Source organism: Spodoptera frugiperda, chromosome 17 (genome assembly GCF_023101765.2).
Source record: "Spodoptera frugiperda isolate SF20-4 chromosome 17, AGI-APGP_CSIRO_Sfru_2.0, whole genome shotgun sequence".
Lineage (NCBI taxonomy): Eukaryota > Metazoa > Arthropoda > Insecta > Lepidoptera > Noctuidae > Spodoptera > Spodoptera frugiperda.
This window is the reverse complement of record NC_064228.1, coordinates 2,849,780-2,876,043: the sequence shown is the minus strand read 5'-3', so window position 1 is coordinate 2,876,043 and position 26,264 is coordinate 2,849,780. Positions and strand designations below refer to the sequence as shown.

Here is a 26,264-nt window from a genome sequence, read left to right as displayed (position 1 = left end):
ACTGTATCTGTACAGGAGGGATTAAAGTTTCTGGAAAAATACTGCAACTACTAACAAAGGTTAATTTAAAATTGAACCTGAGCAAATGTTCTTCCTTAAAAGTACTGCTTACATATTTAGGTCACGCAATTTCGGCTGGAACTATTCAACCAGGCGAAGCTAAAGTCAAATGTGTCGCAAGATATAGTCCACCACGGAATGTACACGAAATTAGGCAGTTTATAGGGTCAACCCGGTACTTTAGGAAATAAAAAAATGCTTAGGTTGCACGTCCCCTTACAGAACTGACTAAGAAAGATGTTAATTGGCATTGGGATGTTGATCATGAAAAGGCTTTTCAAACTCTTAAGCAACGTTTAATTTTATTGAAAGACCGGTTTTAGCCAGAAGCTAATACTGAATTACATACAGACGCCAGTATAATAAGCTTGGGCGGTATACTAATGCAATATCAGTCAGATGACAGTTTGAAACCAATAGCGTATTTCAGTAGAGTGACAAGTAAAGAGGAATCTAACTATCATAGTTTTGAACTTGAAACACTAGCCGTCGTAGAGTCCCTTAAACGTTTCCGTGTCTATTTAATTGGTATACTAGTCAAGGTCATTACGGACTGTTCAGTATTGAGAACTACCATTATTAAAAAGGATTTAATCCCTCGTATTGCTCGACAGTGGCTCCCGATCCAAGATTACAACTTAGAGATTGAGTACAGGCCAGGTAATCGCATGAGACATACAGACGCATTAAATAGAAATCCCATACCAAATACCTACCTACAGTGCTAATGATTAATAATTCAAATTGGTTAGTTACTCTTCAATTTTTCTTGATAATATCCAAAATGATACTAGGCATCGCGATAATAGTGATTGTAACTTGACTGCAAATTATATCGTTAAAGATGGGATCTTATTTAGGAAAACTGTTGCTGGAGAACGTTAAGCTTGCCAAATATGGGCTATTGCAGAAACTACATGATCAGATAGGTCATCCAGGACTTGAGAAATGTGAACAATTTATTTATTAAAGGGCATTTCTGGTTCGAAGGCATGGCTAAGTTTATTTGAAAATACTTTAATTCATGTTTACAATGTGCTTTTAATAAGAGAAATTATGGGAGGTTACACGATGAGCTCCATCTATTTGAGAAATCTACAATACCTATGCACACGATCCATGCCGACCACGTGGGTCCTTTCATTAAACGCAGACGCTTTTAATAAATTCGTGGTTGCCCGACCTGCTAAAAATTTTAGCTCAGTAGAAACAATTAGACTTCTTCTTAAATTATCATACAGTTTGGCTATCCGGTTAGAGTTATCACTGACAGAGGTTAAGTTTTTTACTAGTAGGTATTTCAAACAGTTCCCTGAAGAAAACCAATTTAAACATGTTTTAAATGTTATAGGCAGCCCCAAACTCTGCTGTATTATTGGTGTTATCAGAAATATTTCAGCTAAAAGTCCATCCATTAAAATTTAAATCACGTTATTCAGTCTTTCTTCGTAAAGAGATTGTTCTGTGTGAATGAGTAGGTAGTCTTTTGATCTAATTCAGTCAACATTAAAAAAAAATAACTGGGTGCTAGTCCTAAGCTAAAATAATATCTGCTGGATTAAAAGGACAGCTGTGTGATCAAGTCCATTATTAAAAGGAAAGCTGTGTGATCAAGTCCATGATTAAAAGGACAGCTGTGTGATCAAGTCCATGATTAAAAGGACAGCTGTGTGATCAAGTCCATTATTAAAAGGATAGCTGTGTGATCAAGTCCATGATTAAAAGGACAGCTGTGTGATCAAGTCCATTATTAAAAGGACAGCTGTGTGATCAAGTCCATGATTAAAAGGACAGCTGTGTGATCAAGTCCATTATTAAAAGGATAGCTGTGTGATCAAGTCCGTGATTAAAAGGACAGCTGTGTGATCAAGTCCATTATTAAAAGGACAGCTGTGTGATCAAGTCCATTATTAAAAGGATAGCTGTGTGATCAAGTCCGTGATTAAAAGGACAGCTGTGTGATCAAGTCCATTATTAAAAGGATTAGCTGTGTGATCAAGTCCATTATTAAAAGGACAGCTGTGTGATCAAGTCCAATTAAAAGGACAGCTGTGTGATCAAGTCCATTATTAAAAGGATAGCTGTGTGATCAAGTCCGTGATTAAAAGGACAGCTGTGTGATCAAGTCCATTATTAAAAGGATAACTATGCTGTGTGATCAAGTCCATGATTAAAAGGACAGCTGTGTGATCAAGTCCATGATTAAAAGGACAGCTGTGTGATCAAGTCCATTATTAAAAGGATAGCTGTGTGATCAAGTCCGTGATTAAAAGGACAGCTGTGTGATCAAGTCCATTATTAAAAGGATAGCTGTGTGATCAAGTCCATGATTAAAAGGACAGCTGTGTGATCAAGTCCATTATAAAAAGAATAACTATGTGATCAATTCCGTGATTAAAAGGATAGCTGTGTGATCAAGTCCTTGATTAAAAGGACAGCTGTGTGAACAAGTCCATTATTAAAAGAATAGCTATGTGATAAATTCCGTGATTAAAAGGATAGCTGTGTGATCAAGTCTTTCATTAAAAGGACAGCTGTGTGATCAAGTCCATTACTAAAAGGACAGCTGTGTGATCAAGCCCGTGATTAAAAGGACAGCTGTGTGAACAAGTCCTTGATTAAAAGACTGCTGTGTGGTCAAGTTCTTGATTAAAAGAATGGCTATGTGAACACTGTCCGTTGCATTAAAGTGATTTGATATAGATAGCTGTATTGTATGTAAAATGTAATTTACCAGGTTGGCCTTTTAAACTATTAGTACGATATACAATAGATACTGCTGGATGTTTTATTTGTTTCAGGAATTTGCATCTGCAACCGGAAATCACAGCGAAGACCGTGGGACACGTTCTGCACAGGATGGCCGAGTGTTAACAACCACTAGCAACACCAGACAGATATAATGTAGGATGTAATTATAATATAAAAAGGATAGTATTTAATTACTGAGTACTATTCATAGGAATAAATATATTAAACCTCTTTCATCATTTCATAGACAATATAAACTGTTTTAAAATAATTGTTAGCTGAAATGGAACGTCAAATGATATATTTAAAAATGGCGGGAAATAATTAATTCGAATATTGGTCGATGAGACGGATTATTGTTTTATAATTGTTCTGTAAATATAAATTGTAATCACAAAACGAAACACAACGTAAGCATTGTTTCTAAAGTACTACCGGTTCGAATTAAATATTTTTTGTGTTGGATAGTCAATCGAGAAAGGTTATAAAACATCACACTATAATCAATAACAGCCAAGCAACCCTGGGTGACACCGTACTGGAAAAACCATATTCTAAAAAATAAATCAACGATAAATTATTTCAAAAGTATAATTATTAATAACACAAAGAGAGTAACGACAGGTAATTAGGCTTTAAATGAGAACCAATCATTCGCAAGAGCTGTTAATAATTACTTTGTAAAACTATAAGGTGCTAATTATAATTTGAAAATTAATTATTAATGAATTAATCATTTGCTGGTTACAGAACTTTATGACGCTACGAGTACAAGAAGAAACTAACGTCACATAGCAAGTAAAATAGCAGAAATATAAGTTTTTATTTTTAACCCTTTTTTGTAAACGTTGCCTCACACATGTTTGTGAAGGGGGAAAATATCACATTCAAGACACTCTTACCTTAGCGTCATTTTTTTTTTTTTTTTTTTTTACATTTAATGGGTCGACGTTTGGCCGCTATCTCACCTGATGGTAAGTGATGATACGGCCTACGGTGGAGCACGTTATTTAATGGTTACTTAACCCAGTCCTTAGCAATTGTTTTCGATACAAAATCGTTAATAAGGAATAGTTTAAGTAATCATTAACTACACTTGTATACATTTTGGAACGAGCACCTAGCTTCACTAACAGACCGACTGACGAACAATTCAACTTGACGTTACAAAAATGCCCTATTTAGGATTAATTAATTTAAATGCTTGACTTTGACTTTAACTGTCTCTAATAAAGCTCAGAAATTACTCACAAAACAACTTATTGGAGCAACAGGAAAACTAAAATGAATGTGTGTCAAGGGAGAAAATTTCACAGTCAGTACAGTCTTAACCTTCTACTATTTAGGTTTAAGGTGTTAGGTAGTATTCAAGAAAACTGTTTCGGTAAAATCACCTGACTTGCTGATGGTGTATTAATTATGTTTTAGACAAGTCATTTACCTGTACTGTACATAATTAATAAGTTTTCATATAGCAAAATGTATATGAAAACTAGCTTCTACCTACTGGTAGAAGCTAGTTAACTACTTTTCAACCAATGGGAATGTGGGTAAAGCTACTGCTTTACCCACATTCCCATTGGTTGAAAAGTAGCCTACTTGTTTTTCCAGACCATAATCTACCTCTTTTAGCTACGGACTACTTAGCAGGCTTACCGGGGCTCCGGCTCGACAAGCAGGAGTAGGAACGGGGTGATTTTTAGTCAGTAAGAGCCTGACACTCCCTCTCGCCTTGCCCTGACGAGAGAAGACATTGGATGATTTTCCTCTCTGAAAAAAAAAACCTCTTTTCCAAATTTCATCTCGATCCTTTCAGCAACGAGTGAAAACCGCTTCGTGAGTCCTTAGCCTATTAGTATCATTGGAATTCCGATCATGAACACCTATCAATTAAGGGCAAAACACTTGACACCTTGCCTTGCTAATGAAGAGTCATTTGTAGCGTATTTTGAGTCTTAATTTACTGGGTATTAGGTTAAAATTAGATGTGAGTAGATCATGAGAGGTTGATTGTATCCAATTGCCATGTGACGCCTCTTAATAACAGAAGGGATAGGCAGACGTTTACAATACAACATCCTCTTTTCACCAATTATGTTATTAAGACTTGTTTAGGAAAATCTAGATACTAGTAAAATTAATTCTCTATTAAAAAATGTCATAGCCCGGAGGTTTAAAACGCCCGCTTCTCATTCATGAAAGAGCGGGTTCGAAACCTACCAACGGCAAAATACCAATGTGACTTTTTCCGCGTTATATGAACTTTCTAAGCATATTTAGACACCACTGACAAATGGTGAAGAAAAACATCGTGGGGACTAGACTTTTTTCAGCCATGTCCGTCCCACTGTAGGACAATGGCCTATCCCAATCCCTACCCTCCTTCCACTCATCTCTTCGAAGAGCTTTCTATATCAAATCCTTTTCTTTAATTTCTAATTATAAGTTTGAGATCGCCAACTCGCTTTGAGCAAGCGTGGCAATTAAAGCTCAAACCTTCTCCGTGCGAGAGTTGTTTTCTTGTGAAAAAATCACAGAGTTCACTAACCTACAAAAAAAATAAGAAAAACAAAAATAATAACAGCCAAACAATGTCCAGTATTGCTCGCAGACAATAAATAAAGAAGCATTGTTTAGCACCAGCAAACGTTAATTGCAACCTTTTTTAATGAAACGTTTTTTAAGGGAAATTATAGGGGATGGACCTTTTGTTAGATACTTATTGTTTTTATACGTGTCAAGGCGTTTAATATTGGGTATGTTTTAGTTCAAGTATATTTAGAAATATTTTGTGATCACTTATCTCCTCTTCATAACTTTTGTTTAAAGTGAGTGTAAGCTTTTTCACCACGATTGGCAGGCGAGACCTTTAATATCATAACACACCGCTATAACCCAACAATTAATTTGTAATTTTTTTAACTTTAAGTCGTAGGTATGTCGTATGATATATTTCGTAACGTCCACGCACACGGTCCTCTTAAGTTGTAGTTGAAGCACCTACTTACTGCAAACTTGCAGGCCACGTGCTTACTGCCCGCCGACAGCGAGCCAGCGACCAGCCACCCACCAGGCGCAGGCGACACAATTTCACCGTCGCCGTTGCCGACTGCAAGCTTGCACCTCGCGGGCGATGCGGCGTAAGCACGTTGACAGCTTGCGGTAGCTACAATTCGAAACAACGCCGTACTTGTTAAGTGTGTTTTGACATTTAGTCGGCGCTTAACCACACCCTTACCAAGACCAGAGGTAGTCAAAAATATTCTGCTATAACTACATAGCACTATATCTATAACTATAGCCCCATCCCGCAAGCATTTCAATCAGTGGAACGGTCTGCCATCAGACCCTTACGTCCAGAGTAATCAGGAACCAAATCTGTGTGGTTTGTGACGTCAGACTGAGTATATTGACACTACGTTACGGTATTGACGTGCAGTCATTAGGCTCGTGATGTTAGGGGATTTGGTAAGATGTAGGGAATGGGCTAATGTGGGAAGGTTTTGGTTAAATATCTTTGAAGGTAAGATAGAGGAGTGTATTGAAAAGTAACTTTTTGAGAAGTTTAAGACTCAAAGGCAAGCTCCCTATTGCACTACGCCGAAATCGATTGCAGATCTGAATTAAGAATAGGGACGATGACAGGGTATGAAAATTGAAAATCTATTTAGTACGTCAGTAAGGTAATGAAAAACTATTAGACACTTTTTTTGTCAAATAAGATAGACAAAATTTACCTAACCCAAGAAATCAACCCAGGTAGAATTCCGTCAACTTTCTCTTTTTCAGATACATTATAATAAGAATTTAAAAAAGTGCCATAATGCCCAACCTCTTACATTAATCATAATCAAATTCTAGGGCTTCGCATTCAACTATCGAGGTTACAACCATTAGGCATTCAGGCACAAAAAATACCAACATTTTTATATAAAAAAAAAATACATAATAAAATGTAACATAAACTTCAATGGTTGCCACAATGAATGTCCTAATGAGACAACTTCATCAGTCCTACGCAAATATAGACCTTATCGACATCACACATCTAATGAAAACACATTAAATCCAAACGTACACATTCCTTAAACGATATAAGTACTAGAATGCCTTGGCACAATTTGTTAACAAACATGTAGGTACAGTAAGTTTATCTTATTTGATATTTTTAACGAGAACTTGTTAAATGCTAACTTTTTTTTTTGTAAAGAAAGTCATACTGTATAAGTTTATTTAATTCTTAATTGGTATGCTGAAGTGGCACTTTTACCCAACTGTGCATAAAAGAGGATGGTGTATTTTTAACTTCATTACTATTTCCTATTTACTTGTAATGATACCGGCTTCTGCCAGTGACTTTGCCCGCGTTCCCGTGGGATAAAAAGTATCCTACGTGTTATTCCAGACCATAATCTATCCCTGTTCCAAATTTCATCCCGATCTCTTTAGCCGTTTTGACGCGATTGAGTAACAAACATACATATAAATTCACAAACTTTCGCATTTATAATATTAGCAAGATAACTGACAGTAAATGTAACATTACGTAATATACCACTATATTAATAAGAATATTGAATGCAATACTGAGTTACTATCATAAAATTCTGAAAAACTAAAAAATAATTCTTACAGAAATCAATTACATATTATTATTCCAATTATTCTACGCGGAGGTAGTCGCTTTATTTAGTTAGTTATTTCATTATTTTAATAAATATAAATCTCCATAGACAAATAACCAATACACGTAAAATCTATTATCTACGAAAACCTATCTCGTAAAAGTTTAAATAGCCTAGCCAACTTAACTAACTTCGTTATAACTTAGTTAAGTTATCGTTACCTGGAGACTAACAGTTATTTATTTCTCGTTAATCCTTATCTTAAGATGATTAAAACATTATAAAACTTAGATTAGTTTTGGTAACAATGATTTTGTGGGTCGCTTCGGTTTATTGATCGTTCCTGAGATTGTGTTGTGGGGTTCAGCGTTGGAATTGAGTTAATTGTAAACATTATTATTATTACATTACATTCTTACATTTTTACTTATTTATTAAGTGTGGGAGAGCCATGACATGCACGAATGGGCTGGCTTGACCGGAATGATACCACAGCCTCACAGAAAACCGACGTGAAACAACGCTTGCGTTGTGTTTCGTTGTGTGAGTGAAGTTACCGGAGGCCCAACTATCCCCTTCCCAATCTTTCCAATCCCCGATTCCCGAACAACCCTTAAATTCCTAACCCCCAAAAGGCCGGCAACCTACTTACCATCAGGTGATCCGTCTGCTGGTTTGCCGGCTTATATATATATATATATATATATATATATACTAGCAAAGCCGGCGAACTCCGTTTCGCCACCAATGACTATTACTGCTTTCCTGCTTTTCTTTTAAAAAAATCCTGATTTTTCTTTGCTATAAACCTCACGGAGCCCGAGACCTTTCCAACGAATGCAAAACCGTGGTTGTCGGTTCGTGCGTCCTGGAGTTATAGCGTCAAGAAGGAAAACCCGACTTATTTTTATATAATAGACTAGCAAACCCGGCAAACTCCGTTTCGCCAACATTTTTTTTTGCTATAAACCTCACGGAGCCCGAGACCTTTCCAACGAATGCAAAACCGTGGAAATCGATTCGTGCGTTCTGGAGTTATAGCGTCAGGAAGGAAAACCCGACTTATTTTTATATAATAGATATATATATATATATACCATAAAAACGACTCCTTGCCTGATAGTAACATTTGTCTAATAAATTTTCTTACTGTTATAAATTTCAAAAATTACGTTTCATTTCTCACATCTCACCTCACTATAGGACCTGTCCTCACATCGAAATCGCATTACGGCGCCCTAAGCTCATTCTGTCTTTGTTATTCCCTCCTCAGAGGTCAATGGGACCTCCCATTGTCCCGTATAATCGGATAGGTAATGCCAGGTGCGAATTATGTCATCTGAGACCTTGTTGACACAATAATAGTGAAGTAATCGGAGCTTCTTTATATCCATTATGTTATTTGGTATTGTGAAAGAAAACGATTTTATTACTTGGAATGATATCATGCCTTTTAACAAGAGAAGGTAAGTAAAGATGTGTACTTATTTAATGAAAGAGCCACTTTTCTACAGTTATGTTAAGAGTTCCATTTAGATGACTAATTTTGATTTAAATGTTCGTCTTGTAGATTACTTTAATATATTAGATTCGTATTTTTTATTTTCTTATGGAAACAAATACTTTCTAATGCCCGTCTTGTAATTTACTTTAAAATATTAGACACCAATTTTTTATTTTCTTACGAAAACAAATACTTTTGAAGATTATATTGATTTGTAACATTGCTTGAGGTCACTTCTAGGTACGTTTTAAACATAGAAATGACGTATTTGCACCCAGTCTTAAACTTCTATTAGTTTTATCTAAATATACAAAACAAAATAAAAAAAAGAGATTTTTAATTTTCATACCGTCATCATCCCTATTCAAAACATTATTGAGTTTGCAAAAACCAGATAATTTGACCATTCTAACTAAAGCCACGTCAACTATCCATAGTAAGCATCTTCACAATCAACAAACACATTTAGAGGACGTCAGCTATTCCTCCTTGCCCTAACAATGAACTTCGTACGTGACCCGAAGTCTGGCGGAAACAGCCGAAACAAATTCGTACGTGTCGACACTGAATGGTATAAATGGACAACTGGGAGACTACGGACGACGAATATAAGCATCGTTGCCGTTTGTGGGTTAGAAATGTAACTATATTATGTACTTCTGGGGTATTTTTTGAGGGTTTTTGTGGTTGTGGAGGGTTAATATTTTGTTGGAAGTTATGGAGCAAGTTCAACTTGACATAACATGTGTACCGTATGGAGGAACTTCTTATGACTTAATTTAAGCCACATATTTTTACACATATTTTATGAAAAATGAGCGAAATAGGTGTGTAATTAAGCCAAAAAGTGCATTTTTCTCTTTGAGCTAATTTGAACACTCTTTACAAATACGGCATTGTAACAGCCGCGCCGCATGTCCGTAACATTCCTAGACAACCTACAACATTACAGCTCTTTTGTGATCAAGGAACATGGAGTTGTTCATAAAGAATTTAATACATACTTGATAAATTTAAAAAAAAATACATTTTTTATTTTCGGTTTTTGTTGAAATATTTAGTTGTATTATGCTTCTGTGGACGAGTACTACTCGTAGTTTCGTTTAAATCATATGAGTGATCTTCATACTGTATACGAGTATTTTCTTGTAAGACTACGAGTAACTTGTTTCGGTGTGTGAAAATTCGTTTACTTTCAAAATAAACTTAGGTAAGTGCCAGAACAACACACTTCTTCAATGTTGAATATGAATATCTGTTTCCTAGAAAATGTATTCGACGAAAACCACAATTTTCTACGAAGTCAATTCTATGATTTATACCGAACATGTTTCAAAGCATTTCGTTTCGGGTTTCAGGCGACATTGACAATGCAGCAACATGACTTTGTAAAGGGTAACGATGTATCGACGAGAACTTTAAACAGGAGAGTGTTGTAGTTATACCATAAGTAAACAAGAAAGAGATTTTAAAGGGGGAATATCATCCAATGATTTGACAAGCCTTGGACAAGTCGAGAGAGAGAGAGAGTCCATCTTAATAGGCTGGTGTTAAGCGGATGGGTCAAGGGCCTGGATACAGGAAGCAGTTCTCCTGGAAACGGCACGCATTGTGATGAGGTTTCTGTCTCTGGAGCCCATACATCATCGTCATTAACAGCCTATAAGTGGCCACTGCTAAACAAAGGCCTCTATTCTCACACGGAGAAGGTTTGAGCATTAATCACCACATTTACTCAATGCGGGTTAGCGATTTCAGACTTATAATGAGAAATTATATGCCTAGGTTTCTTCACGATGTTTTCCTTCACCATTTGTCAGTGATGTCTAAGTAAACTTCGAAAGTACACATAACTCTAAAAAATGTCACATTGGTACTTGCCTTTGGTACTCTCATGCATGAAAAGTCGAGAGTGTCTTGAACATCCGAGCCACCATTACATCACCATTATCATCATACAAAAGCTGAATAAAAAATACAAAAAATATGACATTCAATCAAAGCACACACATTTCTTCTACACCAAAAAATTCTCCAAAATGTTGATGCAATTTATCTCTTAAAGCCATCATCATTACGGTTGCTTTTTGCGTGATGAAAAAACGTCTAGGCTTTTGCAGTTTACATTAGATGGGTCCCATATGAGTTGCGTGACCCAATTATATGACACTATGTTAGTATGTCATGTGCGAAGAGTTTTGGCTTTTTAAACATATACAAGGATGTATATCTAACTATACTTATATATGACCAGTTTATCATGGTCTCGCTTTGTATGATCTTTCCACACAATCAACGGTCAATTTAAACTATGTAGTTCTATAGCCATATAGTGGATACTTATTCTAAACTAGAGTTTTAATTAAAATGTAAAATATAGTTTATGTAATGTTTTGTACTAAAATCTTGCCAGTTATTTAAATAAACATAAATAAATTTGAAGAAGAATACAATGCTGTGTGTCTCTTAGTCAAAAATGTATGTAAGGTAAAGCTCAATAAAATGAAAATCTTCTTTTTCATGGTAAATGTAAGCCAGTGTACAAGCACACGGATCACCTGATGGTAAGCAATCGCTACCGCTCATGGAAACATGAAAGACCAGAGGCGTTACAAGTGCGATACTGGCATTTTGAGGGTTACGAAATTAAGTGTTGTTGGGAATCGGGGATTAGGAAGGGCGGTAATTTGGCCTCGAGTAACATCACTCACCTAACGCAAACGTTGTTTCACGTCGGTTTTCTGTGAGGCCGTGGTATCACTCCGGTCGAGCCAAACCATTTGTGCCGAAGCACGGCTCTTTCACTCTCTTTCAAAAGAAAATTACTGATTCTCAAACCACTGTCTATTTTACATATAATTTTACATATTATAGAATCATCGCACAATTTTTCAATAAAACAACAAATATCCACTCAATCAACAGATAAATTCTCAAAAACTCACAAATACAAATTATTTATCATAATAACGCTTCAAACAGTTTTGATCCAGGTGCCATTTTGAATAGCTCTAATTATTGTGAAAACAATAGCCTATCGTGTCAAGAGTCCTAACGAGATGAACGCACATCAACTTACACCATTCTCTAATAGATAATGAACTTTATTGTAAGAGTTTTAGAGTTGAAAGTTATCTGTCAGGTTGGTATAGTTTGACCTGCTGTTCTGTATTGCTAATGATTCGTTTGTAGATCTTTTGTGAAATATCTTAGAGAAAATTCTCCCTTTTTATGTCCCCTTCTTTAGTAATGAATTATACTTGTTTCTAGATTTTAACTGCTACACAGGTCAAGTAGTCTCAAGTGCTTTTGTTTAAGGTCTTAGGAAAGACTGTCTCGTTGGTCGAGTGGTCGCAAGTTCGACTGCCGGACAAGGGGTCTCGGATTCGATTCCCGCGTCAGGCAAAGTATTACTGGGCTTTTTTCGGTTTTTCGAAAATTTCTCAGTGGTAGCACGGAGTCTGGAATAGGCTCACCACCTATTACATGGGACTTATAACACTAATGGTGAAGAGTGGGTGTACATTATACAGTGACATAACGTGCCGTAATGTGCACCTCTGCCTACCCCTTCGGGTTTAAAAGGCGTGACGTTGTATTATTATTTATTAAATTATAATGTATCTTAGAAAAGTTCCATTGAGGTTACAATTCTAGTTATTGTTATAAATCTACAAGTTCTAGGAAAATTAATTTAAATTTGTGCCTCGTGTTGGGGCTTTAGGTATCCATGACAAGTCGGAAGTTATTTTAAAAATGTTACTTTTCTTATTCTATAATAATATTCTTACTTTTTAAGACATTCAGAGAAATTGGAAATCTAACTATTGCGTCATGTAAAATACACTCACACACAGTTGACGTTTCAAAAGTACCTAAGTATTTATGGTTTAATTGGAATAAATGATTCGACTTTGACTCACCAGACGGCGCCACCAGCGAATCTACAATGTAATATTCTAAATGTCTCCTAAGAATTCCATACATGAATATAAATTTGTTATTATTCATTTATTTATTACATATAGTAACAATATAGAATGAGATGATATAGAATGAATATACAATGAGAAAAATATGTGTTTACTATGATTTCCTACCCCTCTGGAACAAAGAGTTTATATATGTATGTATAATTTCTGATAATACGGAACCTCACACGTCATTTAAATTCACACTTGTACAATCAAATTTCCGGGTTTTCCGACATTTTGTGAGCAGTCGTGACAAATCTGTCATGTATTTATGACTATAATAGAAATGTCACGTTTTAATGACGTTTGTGACGTCATTAATGTTATGTAGTGGCTATTGTAAGGTTTTATTAAAGTAGAATAAGTACGCAAATTTTTTAACGCGATTTCTCACATATGTTCTGGTTTTAAATGTTATATTCTACACTTTTATGAGAACTTTTCCAACAGAAATGTGCTGTGTAGCTATGCTACGAAGATGTAATAGCTAAGCTGTAAGTGTGATTGTTTCCACTGATACTAAACTATGTAGCTGTACGAAGAAGATGCGCAGCTCGAGTATGCGATGTATCGATAGTAGGGAAGCCATTAATAGCACGCATCTTTCCATATAAAAAAAAACATAGCCTTGTTGAATCCATTTCCACCAGTGCTAAGCTATGTGTACCAATGAATATGATTGGTGGAATTCAAACGCCGCAACAACAACGTAGCGTAGCACATCTTTTGCAAAAAAGCAACCATAACTGGTTTTACTCGAAAAAGGTTTTACTCTACATTTAAATAGGAGGAAATCGAACTATACGCACATTAATTTTATTATAACTTTCGTGAGACATACTAAATTAATTATTATGTTATCGGCTTATTCGCGTATTTGTTGTATACGCACTTTATTTCTAGATCCTCTTTTCTATGAGGAGATTTTCCATAATCACACCGCTTGGAAAGCAGATTCGAGATTGTAATTTAGTAAAAAACACACACAAAGCACTGCGGCTTTTTGAATACCCGCGAGACAAATACCCCTATGCTCCATTGATGTCAATGACAATGGCAGCTGTCAGTTCATGGTAATCAATAATGCACGATAAATACTCACTCTTAACCAGTTTTAAAAACCATATTAATGTATTGATCGTCTGAATAAAGCACATCACCTCTGTCATTTAAAAATTATATAGCAACGTCACGCCTTTTATCCCCAAAGAGGTAGGCAGCGCTGCACTTTACGGTACGTAATGACTATGAACAAAGTACACTACCAAATAGTGAGCGGGTATTGCTATTGCTAAATATAGGTACAACTCCTGGCTCCACAACTACTACAACTGAAAATTTTTCGGAAAACCGAATAAGCCTAGTAATAATTTGGCTAACTCGGGAATCGAATTCGAGACTCCAGCAGTCACACTAGCGACCTCTCAACCAACGAGGCAGTCAAAAATATGATTAGGTACATGTATCCAATTAATCTTTTAATCAAATCAGAATTACTTATAATAAACCTATAAAGTAATTTTATATACCTAAAAGGGCCTTTATAAATTTTATCAGATAACAGAATCCTGAAGGATCCCCAAGGATGGAGAATAATGGAAAAAGCGAGCGAAGGGTTGATAATCTTGAGAGTAAAAAAGGGTTTTTGCCAATCAAAAATCGACGGGATCGATTGACGCAACGTTGTGAGTTCGATAGCTGTGCAATGAGTCGTCAAAATTATATTTGTATAGGTTGCTTTGTATTTGGATTTGGGTACACACCCAATACACACGTATTGTAATGTTTTGCGGTGATATCTGAATATTGTTTCTTTTAAAAGGCGTGTACTTTTAGTTGGGTAGTGTAAAGTTTTCGTCTGTTATATTTTGTATCTTAAAAAAATGTGTGTATTGTTTTATTACGACCATCTATAGCACGTATCCTTTTAAATAAAATCATAATATTTTAGTTGAGTCTTGTTTCACCAGAGCTAACCTATGTGTACCAATGAATATGGTTGATGGAAGCCAAACGCATGCACAGCAACGTAGCCTAGCACACCTCTGATCCAAAAGCAACCTTACTGTGACCTAAATATCTTCAAAAAAATGTTTACCAATAAACAAAACAGACAGGCAAAGTCAAATCTGACTTCTTAATTAATGTAAAAGAAAAAAATCTTATAAACAACAACAACAAAAAAAGTAAGGGCGTCATAACAAACATCGAAAAAATGTCGAAAAAAAAAACGAAAAACAAAAATAATTTCGTTTCCAAAATAAACTTTGTTAACGAACTTTCAAATACTAATTAATTACTTTGTAACCCAATTACTGAAGTCCACTGAAAACATGAAAGGTTGACCCTTCATGAAACTGTCTATTGCCTGAAATATTCTTTCATGACCCTTCGTGGGATTGGAGAGTGACCCCTGAATTTTTTACGAAATATTTTTGCTTTTGACAAAAGAAAATTGTACATAGATACGTAGAAGAGTACTTATGTGTATCAATCTGAAGAATTAGATTTACGTTTTCAGATAGCGATGTAAAGAAAGAAAATGCTTTTATTTATTAAAAGCATTTTGAAATTTTTTTAAGGGGTAAAAATCACTCAATCTTGAGCGACGCAAAAAGGACTCTCACTCTTACTAACTAAAAACTATCCCGTTCCTACTCTACCCGCTAGGCAGTCCGCAGCTTCAGGTCGGCATCAGTCCTACTCTAACTGCGGCGGTCTTATGGTTCTGTGAGGCGCTCGCGGAACGTAACGGGCCGTACGCACGTGTTAAAAATAACGTCATACCATCTATAATTCGTCATTTCAAGGTGATAATTTGATTTGATAAACCCAATTTTCACCAATCCTGAATCCTATGTAATAAGAGGAGTGCCATTCTTAACATTTATTTGACTGTATCAATTTACAAAATTCTTATGACTAGGCAAATCCTATGCTAGCATCGGTTAGTTTTGCCCACCATGGCGTTTAATGTCTTAATATTAACATGGGTCCCGAATGAGATGCAGTACATGATATTCCACTTCTTTTGAAAACAAAAGGTATAAGTCCATATCTTATTCACCTGACCTTATTGCTTTCCATGACCCCATACCGGTACAAGTCAGTAGGTCAATTCTGTTTGACAGCATTTATTCTGTGTAACAGTCCCAAGGGATGTACCCTTTGGAGTATCCTACAGGATCTGCCGTAACAATATTGTTGCCAGGGGTTTCCGTATATTTGTATATTTTGATCTTACAATACTTGTGACGTCCTTGAAGATCTGTGAGATGTAGAAATGCGGATCTCTCATTTTGAAAATCGTTTCTTTTTACATTTTAAGGGGATTTTACTAAAATTATAATACAATTTTTTTATCGGCTTACTCACGCAACTGTTTGACGAGGAACTCGACTAGTTTCAAGCCATGCTAGAGGCTCATATTCATGAGCAGCATTCCGCGACGCACGACGCGGCGATTGTCGCACTACCATATTGTAATACCATTATTATGCATTTCGTAAATGATCGGCGTCGTCCATGGACACAGGTAATAATGAGAGGTTAGAGATGTCTTGCTGACTTCAAAAAGAAGTAAGCTTTTTTTTTAAAGTATCTGTAGTTACACTTACAAATTATGTTAATGTATACTATATAGAAATTATGTTCAAGTATAAAATAAGTAAAAATAGACTCATAGCAGTTACCTCCATGGGAAACAGGCGTGAGGTTATGTATGTATGTCTGTTTAAAATAAGTTTAAAAGGTGTCTCATTTGGCTCTTCAATTGCTTAAACTAAGCAAAATTCCAGACGTGTCACTATAATACTAAAAATAATAAAATTATATTGAGAATTTCAATATTTTCAAAGAGAATTTCGATATTGACTTTGAAAATATTCAAACACAACGAAAAGCTTTAATTCAGAATTGTAAATCTTTATTCAAGTAAATCTCTAAGGCATTTCTCTAGCTCGAATATAAATATTGACATCCATAATAAAAATCACTCAGACGAATATACTCGTACATTTTCAAAAAAACTTTAGTTAAAATAAAACTAAGTTTTGTAAGTAAAACTTTAGGATACGAATCGTGGTTAGCACTCGGTTAACTCCCAAAGGGTTTAGGAGTTACTTTTAATCCTCTAAAAGTTTAATATACTGTACCACAATAGAACTCAAACTGGGACGGTACGGGATTTGAATAGTAAATAGACATATGTTTACGCAGCTCTTCTAGATATTGACATTAATTTTATGAACCGAAATGAGGATATTGTATCATATATAGTTTCAGTTTATTATCAGTTACCTATGTTAAATTTTAAAATGGTCTAGTCGAAACGAAGAAAAGTTTTATAGTTAGTAAGCGTCTGACATACTTACTTTACCGCCTCATTTTTTAAACTATTTAATATCCTTAAAACATCATCCTTACTTACTTGTTGAACTACGAGTGGCCATTCAAAAAACAAAAATAAATATTTTACTATCCACTATTTATTTAAGGGGGGAAATCATTCAATGACTTCTCCCGCCTAGGGCGAGGCGAGAGGAAGAGTCAGACTTTTACTGACTAAAAATCACCAAGTTTCTAGTCCTGCTTTTCGAGCCAGAGCTCCGGTAAACCCGTTAGGTGATCCACAGCTCCGGATTTATCTATCCAATAAGAACTACATTAAACTATTCCGTAATTTTCTGCCATCAAATCAAATCATAATAAATACGGTATTACTTGAAATAAATCCTTCGTGAATAAATAAACAAATGAAGCCTGATTGAATCTCAAACAGTTGCTGTTTACTTACTATAAACCTACATCGCAGGATGAGGATAAAGCGATGTTTGCATATTTTAACTATCCTATTTAAATTTGCTAATAATTACCAAACATATTTATTTTCCTGTTATTATATCAATTATTATATAATATATATTATATCAACTTATTTATGTGCATCGGTCATTGCTCACTACGTCAGTTGTCATGCGTGCTACACATAACCCGGGCGTGGGGGATCACGTGACGATCTCCGGCCACCGTAAGTGCGGGTCTGCGGACGGCGAGCAAAAGTAGCTCGCCGCCCGACCAGAACCAGACCAGTACGTGCGGCGCGTCGCGATCCGCGCGCGCCTCAAAGAACCATCAGACCACCACAGATGGGCCCAGTAGGGCCGATGCCTAATCTGGAGCTGCGGACTACCTAGCGGGTTTACCGGGTTCAAAAAGCAGGAGTAGGAACAGGGTGATTTTTAGTCAGTAATAGTCTGACACTCCCTCTCGCCTCGCCCTGGCGAGAGAAGCAAATGGATGATTTTCCCCCCCTTAAAAAAAAAGCTACATGACTATATCACAACTGGATTTCTCTTTAACATAATTCGTAACACTCTATGGAAAGCGCGAGACGTTACAAACAACGTCTTCCATTTTTAAAACCGTTGCCAATTGTCCACATTTTCATATGCCATTTTCTAAGCACTTATAACCAATCTACATCTACTTACAATATCATTGGGCAGAGCTCTCCTCTTTGTACTAGCTTCATGATAGGTCCCTTAAATTGGTTTGAAACTAGTTGAGAAACCTTGTTAAACCGCTGTGTCGTTGTATCATAATACACATAATAATAAGGCATACCTTACAACATCATTAATTTAGTAGGTATGTCTTTCGATAGTTATAATACAAAAAAAAAATACTTATTCGTCGAAATGTAACTTAGAAATATACCGTATTATGGAAATATATTTATCCTTTTTAACTTAATTCGAAAGTAGTGCTTGAAATTGATATAAATATTTAATATAGAAAAAGGGAATAGAGATACTCTCTAGAAAACTAAATCATATTAAAACAAATCAAATAAATACATACCAATTTTTCAGTTACTTGATAGAAATCTGAAACAAAAAGTAATAAGATTATTATAATATTCTGTAATATGTTTTTAGGAATAAAAATATTTTATTTGCTAAAAGGTAACAGTAACGTCACACCTTTTATCCCCGAAAGGGTAGGCAGAGGTGCACATTACGGTACGTAATGTCACTGTACAATGTACATCCACTTTTCACCATTTGTGTTGTAAGTCCTATGTAATAGAGGGGTGAGCCTATTGCCATACACTGGTCCCAATTCCAAGATCCGAAAAGAGCCCAGTAAAAAATCGAACCCGGGACCGTTTTTCCGGCAGTCGCACTGGCGACCACTGGATCAACGAGGGAGTCCTTTGCTAAAAGGTGTTGAAGAAATACAGGTTTTGTAGTAAGTAATATTCTTTCAGCCAACCTCTAAACAAAAAATATCTATATAAAGAAATATCGAATACTACCCGATCCGGGTTACTAGCTCAAAGCAATATCTATAAATTTACACTGAAATTCAAACTCTAAAACCGGGACAATTAAGTACACCTTTAATCGCCGAACAATATTCCGCAGTTATATCCGAACTTACCATTTTAACGATGCAGCTAGAGTATCTATACGTAAAATGTTATTGCAGTGCAGGCAACCGTGCGGGCGGTGCAGGGCTGCACTTGGAAATGTGATATGGTCACGATGTTATTAGAAATTTCATACTAACTACCATACTCAGAGACTTTTAATTATTACTTAAACCATTCCTTAGTAATCCATAACGATTTTGTATCGAAAACAATTGCTAAGGACTGGGTTAAGTAATCATTAAATGACTCTGAGTACGACAGTATAAATCCAAAGACACTTAACGAGCTTCAACCCAGCATATTTTGATCTTTAAACAACGTGCTCACTGCTCGCCGACAGCGATCCGGCCGCCAGGCACATGTGAAATATCGTCGCATTGTGCGCTTGCGGCTCGTTATCGGCGCGCCGTAAGCACGTTTGCAGCTAGCGACAGCCACAATTCGAAATTACGCCGTACCGGAGACGAGCCGGAGCCGTGCTTGTTAAGTGTGTTTAAAATATTTATTTAAGTGTTTTGACCTTAAATGTGAATATGAAGTGCGATTATGGTACAATAAGTTTATTACCACCAGTACCACCACTTCTCTACACGCGGGTATCGTAAGAATCGGTTAAGGGACTACACATCTGACAAAGATTGGGCAACAGCGCTCGTTAATAAACCTAACCTTTATAATAAATAATATATGACCGCCAGCCAAGTGAACACAATATGTTTATAATAATATGTATATGGAAAATCCTATTATTTATTTATTACTATTAAAGCACGTCAACAGATGTATGTATTATTATTTATGATATTATGTATGTATGAGTTCAAATTCTATTTCACTGATATTGATACTAGTGATAATTTGCACCAACAATGGAAACAGAAAATTAAAAAATAAGAGAATAGATTTAAAACCAGGAACTTGATGTCCCTCTTATCGGCAGTGTGTTCCTGTCGTCGTCAGAATTGTGAAGAGTGATTGATTGACATTGGGTCCACTACGTTAAGGGTGCTTTTCCTTTCCACAAGAGATGTGCTATGCTACGTTGCTGTGGATGCGTTTGGCTTCCACCAATCATATTCATTGGTACACATAACATAGCACTGGTGGAAACAGACTGAGCTTAAGCTATGTTTTTTATATGGAAAGATATGTGCTATGGATGGTTTCCCTACTATCGATACATCGCATACTCGAACTGCGCATCTTTCTCGCACAGCTACATAGTTTAGTATCAGTGGAAACGGTCACATAGTTTCACAGCTTACCTATTACATCTTCGTAGCATAGCTACACACATCTTTGGTGGAAAAGCACCCTAAGAACTGACATTTTGTATGACATACAACTGAATCTATAAAATATATCGGATGAAAGCCAGAATAACAAAGAGCATTTCATTAAAATAGACAAGTATTAAAATACAGTTAAGTATTTGACTGCCAATAGAAAACTGTTGAACGCAAATCCTCCGCTAACATCGGTCACCGGTGACCAACCACCACGGCGTTCAATGTGTTAAAGTATTTTTAATACATTTTGTGACAGCGATGCGGACGAGTACTTCGACGTCTAACGAGAATTTTTATTAATTTGTTTCTTTATTTTAGTTTTAAGTAAGTTTTTATTCCTTTTTTTAGGTATTTTTAAGTTGTAAATAATGTGTATATATGTATGCATAATAATTTGCTTCGAAATTAAATACTTTTTTAATAATAAATTGAATAATAAATAATAAATTTGAAATTAGAATCCTAAATACGTCCCACGAGCATCTGTGAACCGTTATACAATAGCGTACTGTCGAAACTGTATTCGGGATGCTGAACAAACCGTGTTTAAATACAGTATGTACGGGTAGCTAGGTATTTATAAATATGCATATACATAGAGCTGGTTTGTATGTTATTGTCATTTTAATCCCCGTAGAAGTAAATAAGTACTTACTACACGTAGACATCAGTAACTGATGCAAAGCAGGTGTTATATTTTCACCAGTTAATGAGTCACATATGATAAGGTATGGGCCTATTGTCATACACCAGGCGATGAGGAGTAGGAACGGGATGATTGTCAGTACAAGTCTGACACTCCCTCTCGCCTCGCCCAAAGCGGAACAAGTCATTGAATAATTTTTCACCCTTAAAAATTTGAATTTGAATAATACATATTTTGAAATTAAAAAATAAATATAAAGGTACAGCTATTCCAGATTCTATGCATTTATAACTTAAATTTTTCGAAAAACCCGCTCTATAAATCAGATCAATATTATATCTGACCCAAAAGATTGATCACGAGGTTTGCCTCGACAGTTGAGTTTGCAGCAACTCGACCAACGAAGCGATTTGTCAAACCTTCAAGGAAAAAGTAGGATTGTTAAGCGTATGTTTTATTTCCGGAGCTGCGGACTACCTAGCGAGTTACCGGGGCTCCGGCTCAAAGGGCAGAAGTAGGAACGGGGTGGTTTTTAGTCAGTAACAGTCTGACACTCCCTCTCCCCTCACCCAAGGCGAAAGAAGTCATTGGATGAATTTCCCCCGTTAAAAAAAGCGTATGTTTTATTTATAATTATATCAATTACTCAATCCAATTATAGCTAACTTCAAAGTAAATAAATTACTGTAAAGGTAAATTGGAGCTCTTCAATTAATCTACTACTGAAGCTTAAATAAGTCTATTTAGACCCATAAATGTTTATATTTACATTTTAACGTACATTTACGACATCAAATGAAAACGAACGGTTTTGTTTTCTTAGGAAGTTATTTTGAATTGCTTTGAAATTAGGAAAAGGTTCTGATAATTATTATTGCTAGCGTTTCATCTTTTTTTGCGAGGTCTTCCATTTTTTTAACGATAGTCTCACTATATCGATATAAAATTATATGTTACAAAAATAATAATTAGCTAAATATAATATTATTTCTAATCAAACATTTCAGTGATTTTGTTTTTTTTATAGTATAAGCCGGTAAACAGGCAGATGGATCACCTGATGATAAGCAATCGCCGCCACCCATGGACACTGAACAAACCAGAGGCGTTACAAGTGCCTTGCCGGCCTTTTTGGAGTTAGAAATATAAATGTTGTTTGGGAATCGGGGATTGGTAAGATTAGGAAAGGTGTAATTGAACCTCCGGTAACTTACAAATAATTATTATTTCTACTGTAACTACGGTTTTACTAAATTATTTTCTTTTACAAATCACACTAATACAAATACTAATTAACACATTCAAACAAACTAAGATTACTCAAAACCTTTCAGTCAAACTTTGAAAACTGTAAATAATTTTAAATTTTAAGTTTCAAATTGTAAAAGCAAATACAAGCCTTAACCACACACAGTTTAAATCATAAAATAACTAGTTTAAGTCAACAGCTGAAGTTATTCACGACGGCTTTGATTAAAACTTACTTATCTTGATTTAAGTTCATAACTTAACGTTTCACGACAACTTAAGTATAATAATTAAGAAGTCGAGTTCTATTGTTCGTTCTGCCGGCTCACCTTTATCTACTAGGTTTATGTTATGTATTTTAACCAGATTCTGAATGTTAAAGTTATACATGGGACCATGAAGAAAATACAAAAAGGATTGACTCCACGTTTGGTGCGGTGGCTGGGTAACTGGCTGCCGCGCAACGTGTCGCGGGTTACATTCCCGCACGGAGCAACTAATTTCTGAGCGCTTATAACCTTTCTACGCTTCTTTACTTAATTTTATATTTACTTAGCGAATTCAGTTTCGATTGTAAATAACATCATTGAGTTTGGCCGTTTTGTGTCACAGTGCAAAATCACATTATGCCATCTCTTCTTCATAATTGCTTCATGGATAATTTAAAGTTAGAGCTCCAAAAGTTAATCATACAAAAGAGAAACTTTCCATTGTTTAGTGAAAGATGCATAGAAATACACATTCATATGAATGTGTATAAAATGAAAGAAAAATAACTAACTTTATTGAGTTTTTCTAGCAGAATGTTTTTAATGATATGCATGTATGTGTAGTTTGAAAGAACTTCGTTTTCAAAAGACAATATGTATTTTACTGGGAGCACTAACAGTACTATGAAATATAATATAAGCATTCATTTTGATTTGTAAATGTAATAGTAAGAAGTATTTTATAAAAGCAACGTCACGTCTTTTACCTGCGAAGGGGTAGACAGAGGTGCACATTACAGCACGTAAAGTAATGCCGCTATACAATGTCCACCCACTTTTCATCACCTATTGCCATAATTATATGGAAATGTTTAATAAAGAAATAGTGATTCAAGAGACAGCCTCGTTAGTTCGATTCACGGGCCGGGCAAAGTATATTTTCTCAGTAGTAACACAGAGAATAGTGCCCAGTATCAGTATGGTGAAAAGTATATGTATAGCGGCATTACGTGCCATAATGTGCACCTCTGCCTACCCCTTCAGGAATAAAATTAACTAAATAACTCCGAATTTAACGCATGCAAAGCCATGAGCAAAAGCTTAATAATACAACATAAAAAAAAACTATAAAATATTAGATATTGATATCTTCCGATTATTTTCATTTTTCAGGAGGAAGTTATTTCGTTTATTTATTCATAAACTGAAGGGTCGGGTCCCAGGGTCAGTCCCATATCATATAGTTCACGTTCAGGGTTGACTAAACTTGTAATCTTATATTTTATAAACGTTTCATATAAATATATATATATATATATTATGTATATGTGTGTGTCGGGACGCGAATTCAGTTTTGATTATGAATTAGAATCAATTTAATGTAATAGTTTTTTTTTTATTTAACCGAAGGGGTAGGCAGAGGTGCACATTATAGCACGTAATGCCACTATACAATGTATACGCACTTTTCATAGTTAATGTTGTAAGTCCCATGTAATAGGTGGTGAGTCTATTGCCATATACCGGGCACATTTTCAGACTCCGTGCTACTACTGAGATGTTTTTTCGAAAAACCAAAAAAATTAAAAAGCCCAGTAATCCTTTGCCCGACGCGGGAATCGAACCCGATATCCTTTGTCCGGCAGTCGCACTTACAACCACTCAGACAATGAGGCAGTCAATGTAATATTGTTTAATGTAATATGTGTAGTAACAGAGTTAAGTTGGTTAAGTCTCATCTAGTTATTTGAAAGATTGACATATAAAAGAGTTACATTGTAACTTATTTGCAAAAATAAATACTTAATTATCATTTATCATTTAAGAGTTCTATGTCATAAAAATAAGTCTATTACTATTCAAAGGTTGAAATTGACTTACAAATCTATCTTCAAAGGATAAAGCCACGATAATATTACGCAATGAATTACCACGAAGCAATCAGCAGATGGCCTGTTATTCTACAAACTGTTCATTATAATAAATGATCATGAATTATATAGCACAGGCGTCGGTCGGAATTCATAATTTATAATTATTAGAGTGCTACTGTTAATAGATTGCAGGGTACGTTTAAAGGGTTGTTTTCGGATGTCTTTGATAGTTTTGTTATGTAATAATTGTGTTATAAGGTGACTTGTCGCTTGTTATGCCCCAAAGGCATCATCAGCTTATAAGTGGCCATTGCTGATCAAAGGCCTCTTCTCACACGGAGAAGGTTTGAGCATTAATCACCACGCTTGCTCATTGCTCAATGCAATAATTAGAAATTATAAGATATTTTCCTTCACCGTTTGTGAGTGGTGTAATAATCTTAAAAAGTACTTATAACTCGAAAAATGTCACATTGGTACTTGCCGTTGGTAGGTTTCGAACCCGCTCTCTCATGCATGAGAAGAGTTTTAAGTCTCCGAGCCACCATGACATCGGCATAACAAACGAAGTTAGGACGGTGACCCGGCAACCGGCTACTATGCAGCGTGTAGCGGATTTGATTCCCGCACAAAGCAAATCTTTGTGATCCACATTCAATTGTTGTTTCGGGTCTAGGTCTCGGTCTAGGTCATGTTTATATGAAATATGTGTTTGTAAAGGCACTCACTTATTCGTCGGGGTCACGACCCTCAGCATTGAGGATAAACGACGCAAGGAGGAGGAGGAGGAGGAAAGGCACTCACGATGAAACCCCTTAAGAAAAATTCTAGTAGGGGACAACGCTTAAAAAAAAACTATAAACCACTCGACCCACTCGTCAGATCTCCAACCACATTTAGTTAAATCCCTTATCAAACTAATTTCCTGAAACCAATATACATGCTGAAACTATCCGTAATACGTTTCTAATGGAACAGGTTACGTTCTGTTGATCTCCTGAAAAGGATCTTATTAACCTTCGTTTTTCAGGCCGTTTACTTTCTGCAGGTAACTCAGTAGTTCCACTTAAGTGATCAAGTAGTGCTTGAGGTTGCGGTGTGAGTATGAATAGTTGTGTGTAGCGCTTTTGTTTTGATTTGGTGTTTGGTATGTTAGGTAGCTATTTACAGGACATAATTCAGGTAATTCTGTTTTTAGAATTTGATTTTAATAGATTGTATTTTTTGTCTCTCTCCTGTATTGTGGGTGTGTTTGCAAACATGCAAGTTCACATGTACGTAACACCCCAGTCTTGAAACAACGATTTGTAAATCACACAGAGAATTGCTCTGAGCGAGAATTGAACCCGCTACACGATGCACGTCAGCCACTCACCCACGCAGGAAACCTTGCAGACAAAATTAAATGAAAAATATAAGAAATAATATTAGTCGTAGTAAGTCGAAAGTAATATGATGTTTCAGAAAAATAAGACAACAAAAATTTCTAATATAGCTTGCTCATTCCAGAATTCAAACCTTAGACCTCGTACTCCGCAATTACACTAACAACCTTTTGACTAGCAACACCATCGCAACGTTGATCAACATATTTTATAAATTCATTTTAGAACACAAAGTTTGTCTCATTCATACCCCGAGAGTGCAC

The 26,264-nt window shown here is 35.7% G+C and overlaps 1 protein-coding gene across 2 annotated transcripts in view; it reads right to left on the bottom strand.

Annotated features, from left to right (window-relative positions):
• Positions 1 to 26,264, bottom strand: part of LOC118276693 (sex peptide receptor) — a 320,099-nt gene that overhangs the window by 268,826 nt on the left and 25,009 nt on the right. For both annotated transcript variants that reach the window (XM_050699791.1, XM_035595133.2), the window contains exon 2: positions 18,777 to 18,802. The gene's annotated coding sequence lies outside the window, so the exon portion shown is untranslated. The remainder of the gene's footprint in view (positions 1 to 18,776; positions 18,803 to 26,264) is intronic.